The following is a 9,744-nucleotide window of genomic DNA, read 5'->3' as shown; positions in this document are numbered from 1 at the left end:
GTGCTTGATATTATAAAATAGTGATATACAATATTGACGTATATGGATTTTTTAATCTAGTAGATATTGATTTGGTTTAAATAGTATATTACAAATCAATATTTCTAGAAGAGCTAAAGAGATCCAAAAATATCATTGATACAAATAATTTAAGAGTTTGGCATAATGGATTGAATTGATCATTCAAATTATTTAAATAGTTGAAAAACTATTGATAGTGCACAAAATTGTTAATGAATAAGCCAAAAGTTCCTGGATCGATAAATGTGAATGTTTTTGAATCAAAAATCGAGAAGATTTTATGAATTCTTATTGGCTTATCAAATTTGATATCACTATCATTAGCTCAAATTGGTAGAGAATCTTCATATTATCTGGAATGAATAAATAACGTGGGCCCACGAAATGCAAAATAATGTTTGCGAAAATAAGTATTGAGAAAAACTTCCAGAATATATAATCAAGACAAGCTTGATCAAAAGAGGATATGCATATCAATTTTATGATTATAAATATGTTGGTTTAATTGATTTATTTTGCTTCAAATCAACTATTAAACCATGAAAATAAATGCGTCATATTTGGGGATATCTGAAAGATATATTATAAATATTATGCCAAATGCTCATGTACTGAAAGTTAATGCTTGTGTGTGAAATGCAGTACAATAAATCTCTTGAAGGGATTGTAAATATGTTGAAAATAAATTGAATCTTATGATCAATTATTTTGAGAAATGAGATTTTATGACGCGAAATTTTCATTAATTATTCTTGTAAAACACTGTTTCCAACAGTGAGGGAGAGGAAATAGAAGCTACAAGAATATTTGAGATCGATCCCAATGAAATATAAAGTGAACATGATTTTCAAAGTTTAAATCTCAAATACATTATTTGATCTTGTGTATAAGATCGTTTAGCTTCATTTATGTTCAAGTTGAACAATATATATAAACCGTCTTTAGTGACGAAACCTCTTTAAAGAAAATGTGTGAACATCTGAATGTGAAAAGAACAATGGAGGCTGGTCGTTATGAAATAAATCGACATCCTGCAGGACCATATCTTATATTATTTGCAAGTAAATGAAAAAGGACGCTAGAAGCGTGAACGACCAATTATTTCAATGAATCCAATTTGGATAATTTTATTCGTGAAAGAATAATTAGTATATTGAAAGGTGAGATTTCACAAATTATTTGGGATCGAAATGATATAATCATTCGTGTGTTTTGCTATTATGCAAAATGATGATTATTTTGAACTACAATTTGTTAAAATTTTCAATAAAAATGATATGTGGCAATATGAGCAAATTTTAGTAAAGTTTCTCAAAATAGTCAAGCGGATTATGAGAAAATATTTGCACTTGTCATGAATACACTGTTTTGACGGTGCAATATATAGAAACATCATCGAAGAATTTTATGCTCAAAATATTATTTTTGCCAAACTTGAAGAATAAAAGATATTTGATCTTGAAGTACCATACCTATGACAAAATCAGCATCTGAATCAATTTTTGACAAATCAGTGCATAAGATTAAAATATTAAGAGTTAATAATTGAAAGTGATGCTTGCAAGAGGGGGAGCAATTAAAGTTGTACTTTTTTTCCCTTGTTTATGATTTTTTCCACGTGATTTTTCATAACAAGGTTTTTAATGAGGCAATTAACATATATCGCGAGATGTCGTACTCTTTTTTCTTCATTAGGATTTTGTCACACTGGGTTTTTCCTGATAAGGTTTTAACGAAGCGCATCTATTGTCGGGATGACATCCAAAGAAAGTACATGTTGATGTACTCTTTTTCCTTCGTTCAGATTTTTTCCACGGGGTTTTACTGTCAAGGTTTTAACGAGGCATCACTCGAGTTCCGATGAAGTCCCGAGCATCCATCTTGCCTAATGGAGATTTTGAAGAATTGGTTGCTTGCGCAAATAATCATCTAAGGGGGAGTGTTATAAATATATTATTATTATAGATGATTATCTTATTAAAGATATGTGATCAAGATAAATATGTCAAAATAATATTTGTAAATATTTGTATGTTGTAATCTTTCCCTATAAATAAGGGTGATTGAGTTCAATGAAAATTTTATCTGAGTATTGACTCATATGAATTCTCTCTCATGTCATAAATTCTCTTTACTCATCTCTGTTTCTATTATGATTTATAACAATATATATATATTTTAAAAAAGACATTTTCTTCACATGCCTAATTTTCAATACATATTCTTGATCACAGAGGCGGCACCTACCCTTGTTAAAAAAATAATTCTTAATATTTTTATATTATTGTTTTAGGAAATGATTTTCATGAACAAATAATTCACGTGTTTTGTATAAAATTATTTTTACAAATTCACGCATAATTCACGGACCCTACCAACCGAATCACATGATTTTTTTTCCATACCTTGTAGATTATTTTACCAACTTAATTACAAGCCATAAAATTTCATTTTAAAGCTAGACTATTAGTCCATGCGTTTTGATGCAAAGATCATAAAAGTGATTTCCGGGTGGTGTGTATGAACCCGTGCAGTGAATCAGCAAGTTTACTCGTTTTCTTGAAGATGAAATCTACACACCAGAACAAGAAAAACTCGTAAGTGGGGAGCCGGAAGGGTTTTCGGCGTCGTCACTCCGATGCTTAAGTCAGACTAAGATGTGTGGAGTGGGATTAATAATTTTTGAGAAAGTGAGTATGTGTAAATATTTGTGAAAGGTGATAATGGGCTCACCTATTACTAAATGTGATGAGATAACATTAAATACGACTAGATGTTTTCCGTAATCTTTGGAGAAACCATATCGTTGTAACGTGGTGTTGAATCCTGACTTTTGGTGATAACAAAACAATACTTTGTTGTTTAGTTGGCCGCCATTTATTTGTATAAGAAGCTACGTCAACCGAACAAAGACATATCTACCAACGTCAGCCAAAGCATGCAAAACAGTTGTACGTCAACCGAACAAAGACATATCTATCGACGTCAGCCAAAGCATGCAAAACAGTTGTACGTCAACCGAACAAAGAACTCATCTACCGACGTCAGCTAAAGCTTGTCAACCAACGAATAATGCAAAACAGTTGTACGTCAACCGAACAAAGACATATCTACCGACTGAGATATCTACCGAACTTCAAATACAGAAAGCTACATGCTACATTTCGAAGTAACAGTTTCCCAGATCTCAGAAAGTGACAAGACAACTGAAAAGCAAAGGACGAAGCATTTAAGGATTCATCTGATAAAGTAAGAAAGCCTTAAATAGCATTTAATGTGAGCGACACATTGAATAGACAATTAAAGGCGCTCCCAATACGAAATTTTCAGAAAGCTTTATCAGTAGGGCAATCCTACCGTTGGACAAAAGAAGAAAGATGTTGAAGACAAAGGCTATATATATCAAAGCCTCTCTAGACAGAACACACGACACAACAACTCTTATTGAGAATCTGTCTATCTGAGCTCTCGAACCTATCTTGAATACTCGACCGCTCAAAGAGAAAACCATTAGCTTAAACAGCTTTATCCGATCTTCGAAGAGATCTTTTCAAGGGTTGCTCAAATCCAGATATCGTTTGAAGAACGCTACCTGATACAAGGATTTGAGAGGTCTTAAGTCCTCGAGAGACTAAGACAATCATCATCACCATCTGAAGAAAATTTTGATAAGAGCTTTAAATCTTATCACTATGAATCTAGGAGTTCCATATTAGGCATTGGATAAGTCCTAACTTGGATTGGGTGTATTGCAAGACGTTGTAATGACCAAAGTTTTCTAGTAAATCCTTCCGAGGTGGAAGAAGGGATGACGTAGGAGATTGATCTTCAAACATCCAAGAAACATATCTGTGTCTACTTATGTTATTGCATTGCATCATTCCATGGATATCATCTAGCATATTGAGAGCTATTTCTGCACTAATCTTAGTTGCTCTTATATCTCTAGCAGGCTAAAAGAAAATCGGTAGAGTGAACTAACATTTACTCAACCATATTGCATTAGATTTTAAAGACTATCATTATTGTGTATTCACCCCCCCTCCTCTACACACGATATCGATCCCCAACAAATGGTATCAGAGAGGGTTTTTCTATTTAGCTATTGATATTCATCATGACTTCTTTAAATAAAATTTCTATGTTCTCTAAAGAAGATTATGATGACTGGAAAATTCGTATGCAGATACATCTTTCTGCTCGAGATGACATGTGGTACGTTATCACTGACGGACCCATGAAGATTCTCAAAGTCAACAATGTTGTAGCCATAACAGGAGGAGAATCACAGATGGTCGAGAAACCCAGAATGGAGTGGACTACTGAGGATAAGAAGAAAGAAAATCTTGATAACGTAGCCAAAGATATACTGTACAAGACGTTGGACAAAAATATGTTTAGCAAAATCAAGGCGTGCTCAACCGCCAAAGAAATTTGGGAGAAACTCACTCAACTGTGCGAAGGGAATGACCAAACCAAAGAAAACAAATTCACTGTAGCAATACAGATGTTTGACAACGTCAAGATGAAACCAGGAAAAACAATGACTGAGTTTGACGAAAGATTCAGCAATATTCTTTGTGAATTAATTGCTCTTGAAAAGATTTACACTAATTGTGAAATTGCTTTGAAGGTTATGCGAGCACTACCCAGAGAATGGGATGTCAAGACCATAGCCATGAGGGAATCAAAAGATCTGAACAAGCTAGAGCTTCATGATCTGTTTGCAGATCTCAAAGCATATGAGTTTGAACTTGGAATCCGAACAGAGGAAGAACCATCAGCTTCAAACCCCACCAAGGCACTAACGACAACTATCCTATCTCAACCGATCGAGGATACAACAAAGAAGACAGCTGAACAAATGAGTGGAGAAGCTATGTCTCTCTTCATCAAAAGGTTTGGGAATTTTTTGCGTAATAATAAAAAGTTTAAACCTTACTACAAATAAGACCATACAGAGGATGGTCCCGCATGCTTTAACTGTGGCAAGCAAGGCCATTTTATTGCAGATTGTACTAAACCTAAGAATTAAGAAAGAAAGCAGCACTATGAGAAGATGAAAGGCAAAGAAAAAAGAAGAACATATCGAAAGAAGAAGGAGCAAAAGGTACTAGTTGCAGACGAAGGGAAAAGCAAATGGGCTGAAACAGAATCTGACTCAACCGATACAGATAGCTCATCCGAGGAAAGCGAGGAAGAGCAAGTTCAATGTCTCATGGCTAACTCCATACATGAAGAAGACGACATTGAGGTATTTGACTTCAACTCATCTGACTTTACACAAGAGGAACTCATTCAGGCACTGAATGAGATGGCCACTGAGTATAAGAAGCTTTCTATATCATTCGAGGAAGCAAAAACAGAAAAAGCATGTCTCATTGATAAATCAAGGGAATCTAGCTGTTTACAGCAAAAAGAACTTGATGGTCTAAAGACTAAGCTAAATCTGTTAGCTACTGAGAATGATAATATGAAACGAGTATTCCAAGCTACTTTATTTGAAAATAAAAAGTTGCTTAAAACAATCAATGCTTGGAATAAGGCTTCTGTCTCTTTGGATAAGATACATGAGAACCAGAAACAAGCAGGTGATAAAACCGGTCTTGGATATGGATCAAATGAATGTACTGGCTCAAAAAAAAATACTCAATCGTACTCTATTGGGAACAATCCCAATGTGATGAGATTTGTTCGATCTAGTACGATATATGAACACGTTGAACCAGATATAGATGTTAAACAGCCAAGTCGCTATGAAAAAGGTAAGCACGAAGGACTAGGATATGTGAAACCTAAGATCCCAAGGAAAGAAGATACATGGAATAAACCAAGATTGAATGAACAAAGAATGGGAAACCAAACTAAGTTCAAACAATCAAGGTTTGAACCAAGTCAACTCAAGCACATGAATCATCGGGTGACACATAACCAACACTTCAATTGTAAGCCTATTCAAAAATAATATAGACTGAATAACACAGATCAGAAGTTCAAACAGTACACTGTAAAGCCTAGATCACACACAAATTCACATCGCGTACCTCGACCGACTCACCTTAAAAAAACACTCACACGGGTAAAACCGTTAGAGTAATTCAGGTGTGGGTTCCAAAAGGTTTAATCCAATTCGGACCCAAATAGATAATGGTACCATGGTTGTACATTCCTCTTACAGGTACTATCAGTAAAATCAATCGAGAAGAATAGTGCAACAGAATGGTCAACGTGGTATATTGATAGCGTATGCTCCAGACACATGAATGGAAACAAAGATTTACTATCCGATATCATACAATACAAAGGGTCTAAGATTAATTTTGGCGATAACTCGAAGGGTAAGACTGTGGGTAAGGGTAAGATTACTCATGGTAACTTTATCATTAATGACGTATTGCTCGTTGATAACTTATGTTATAATCTGATCAACATCAGTCAACTATGTGACAATGGTTATATTGTTGAATTTCTTAAACATTCTTGCTTGATCAAATCTAGCAACGGCGATATTATGCTAACCGGACTAAGAGAACAAAACACGTATAGGCTGAATTGGCAAAGTAAACAACCGATAGTTCCTACTTGTTTTGTTGCTCAGAATGATAAGCAGTGGTTATGGCATAAACGGCTCAACCATTTAAATTTCAAGTTCATTAAGCATCTGAGTAAACATGAGTTGGTTCTTGGCTTGCCCAAAGGTGATTTTAAAATAGATAGAGTTTGTTCCGCTTGTTAGCAGGGCAAACAGGTGAGAGCCACTTTTAAAAACAAAGGATGCTCATCTTCTTCCAAATGCTTGGATCTGTTACATATGGATCTGTTTGGTCCTATACCGATCAGGAGCTTAGGGGGAATGAGATATACCTTAGTGATTGTGGATGATTACTCTCGGTTTACTTGGGTAATTTTCTTATCATCCAAAGATCAAACTGTTACTCACCTGATAAAAATTTTCAAACGTATGCAAAATGAGAAACATACTAGGATAGACAGGATCAGGAGTGATAGAGGCACTGAGTTTTTAAACAAAACCCTTGAATCCTATCTAGATGACCAGGGCATCAAGCATGAGTTATCTGCTGCTCGAACCCTACAACAAAATGGGGTTGCTGAACGAAGAAATCGAACTCTTAAGGATGCAGCTAGAACTATGATTGTTGATTCCAATGTATCTCAAATACTCTGGGTAGAAGCAATTAACACAGCACACTTAAAACATATCTATGATTAACAAGAGACACAACAAAACACCATATGAGATCTGGAATGACACAAAACCTGATGTCTCGTATTTTAAAGTATTTGGTTGTGTTTGTTATATTCATGATAATGGAAAACATCGCCTGACAGTTTTTGATGCAAAAGCAGATGAAGACATATTTGTTGGATTTTCCTCAATCAGCCGAGCTTACAGAGTGTTCAACAAAAGATCACTGACTATAGAGGAATCCATTCATGTTATTTTTGATGAAACTACTGTATGTGCAGGAAAGTCTCAAACTAACATTCAAGATTTTGCCAGCAGGCTGAATTCAACCGTTCTACAGGATGAAAGTGATAGTGATGACCCTCCTGACACAAGAGATGAGCAAGCAGAAGAGATTATTCAACCCAATAAAGGAGGAGTAGATCACATCAATGATGAACAGATAATCGGAGAGGGTGCTATTGAACCTAACAACGCAATCAGGGATGAGGAAGACACTCAAACAAGTGCAAATCCTATCGGACCAAATCTTCGGTGGAGTAAAAATCACCCACCTGATATGGTCATCGGTAACCCTACTGCACCTATTCATACACGCAATCAACTGATTGATGAGCTATTGCATGCAGCTTTCATTTCACAGCTAGAGCCCAAACACATAGATGAAGCATTACAAGATGCTAGCTGGATTGAAGCAATGCAAGAAGAACTAAATCAGTTCACTAGAAACAAAGTGTGGAATCTAGTCCCTCGACCGACAAATCAAAACATCATAGGCACCTGATGGGTTTTTCGCAACAAATTGAATGAGGATGGGACAGTGGTAAGAAATAAAGCCCGACTGGTTGCTCAAGGATTCAGACAAGAGGAAGACATTGACTTTGACGAATCATTCGCTCTAGTAGCAAGGCTTGAGGCTATCAGAATATTCCTTGCCTATGCTGCTTACAAAAACTTCAAAGTATATCAAATGGATATCAAGTCAGCTTTTCTCAATGGTCTACTTCAAAAAAAAGTATATGTTAAACAACCACCAGGTTTTATCAACTCTTTAACTCCTAATTTTGTTTTTAAGCTTGATAAAGCTCTTTATGGCTTAAAACAAGCACCGCGTGCATTGTATGATATGTTATCACAATTCCTATTGGATCATGCCTTTACTATAGGAACAGTCGATAAGACTCTTTTTAAGTTTGTTAAAGGAGATCACATCTTACTCGTTCAAATATATGTAGATGATATTATATTTGGATCAACTAATCCTTGTCTATGCGAGAAATTCTCTAAGATGATGCAGGAACAGTTTGAAATGAGCATGATGGGAGAATTAAATTTCTTCCTCGGACTACAAGTCAAGCAGCTGGATAATGGCATCTTCATAAATCAAACTAAGTACACCAAAGAAATTATCAAGAAGTTTGGTATGAAGAATTGCTCTGTCATTTCTACCCCTATGAGTGTTTCTATTAAACTTGACAAAGATGAAGCAGGAGCACCAGTTGAGGTAACTATGTATCGAGGTCTAATCGGTTCATTACTTTATCTTACGGCCAGTAGACCATATATTATGTCTGATGTATGTTTATGTGCAAGATTTCAAGCAGCACCCAAGCAATTGCATTACATTGCAGCCAAAAGGATTATTAAATATCTTAAACGCACTACAAATGTGGGTCTTTGGTATTCCAAAGACTCGGAATTTAACCTTGTTGGTTATTCAGATGCAGATTATGCAGGTTGCAATATTGACAGAAAAAGCACTAGCGGATCATGTCAATTTTTGGGAGATAGACTTATTTCATGGTTCAGTAAGAAGCAAACATCAATTGCCACCTCTACTGCTAAAGCAGAATACCTTGCAGCTGGCAGTTGCTGTGCTCAAATAATGTGGATACAACAACAGCTTAGGGACTATGGAATCAAGTCAAATGAAGCTCCTATATTTTTGACAACACGAGTGCTATTGCAATCACTCAAAATCCAGCGATGCATTCCAGAACCAAGCACATTGATGTGCGCCATCATTTCATTCGTGAACACGTACTCAAAAAGGATATTCAAATGATCTACGTATCTACTGACCAGCAGGCAGCAGATATTTTCACCAAGCCATTGTCGAACGCTAAGTTTTCTTATTTTCGCAATATTCTTGGTTTAATTGATTTAAATTAAGACAAGCATGAGTTTAGGGGGAATAATCGTTTATTTCATTTAAAGCACAAAATACTTTCATTACATGGAGTGCTTAACCCTAACCCCTAGTGAATATGAAGTCAGCATAAGCCGCAGAAATTCTGCTTCTCATTTCATGACTCCACTCTATCATCCAGACGGAGAGAGAACCTTGACCATTGCAGATGTCATCCTCAAAATAGATGTTATGCATCTCGTCTCTTTCTGCCAACAGCATCATGAGCCAAATAGCAGATGGCCTTAGCACCACACCAGTGCTCTGGGTTCACAAGCAACGCTTGTACCATAGCAACCATGCAGCAAGGCCTGGACTAAGAGGCATA

This window comes from Henckelia pumila, chromosome 4 (genome assembly GCF_033568475.1).
Source record: "Henckelia pumila isolate YLH828 chromosome 4, ASM3356847v2, whole genome shotgun sequence".
Classification (NCBI taxonomy): Eukaryota; Viridiplantae; Streptophyta; class Magnoliopsida; order Lamiales; family Gesneriaceae; genus Henckelia; species Henckelia pumila.
This window is presented reverse-complemented; position numbering follows the sequence as displayed.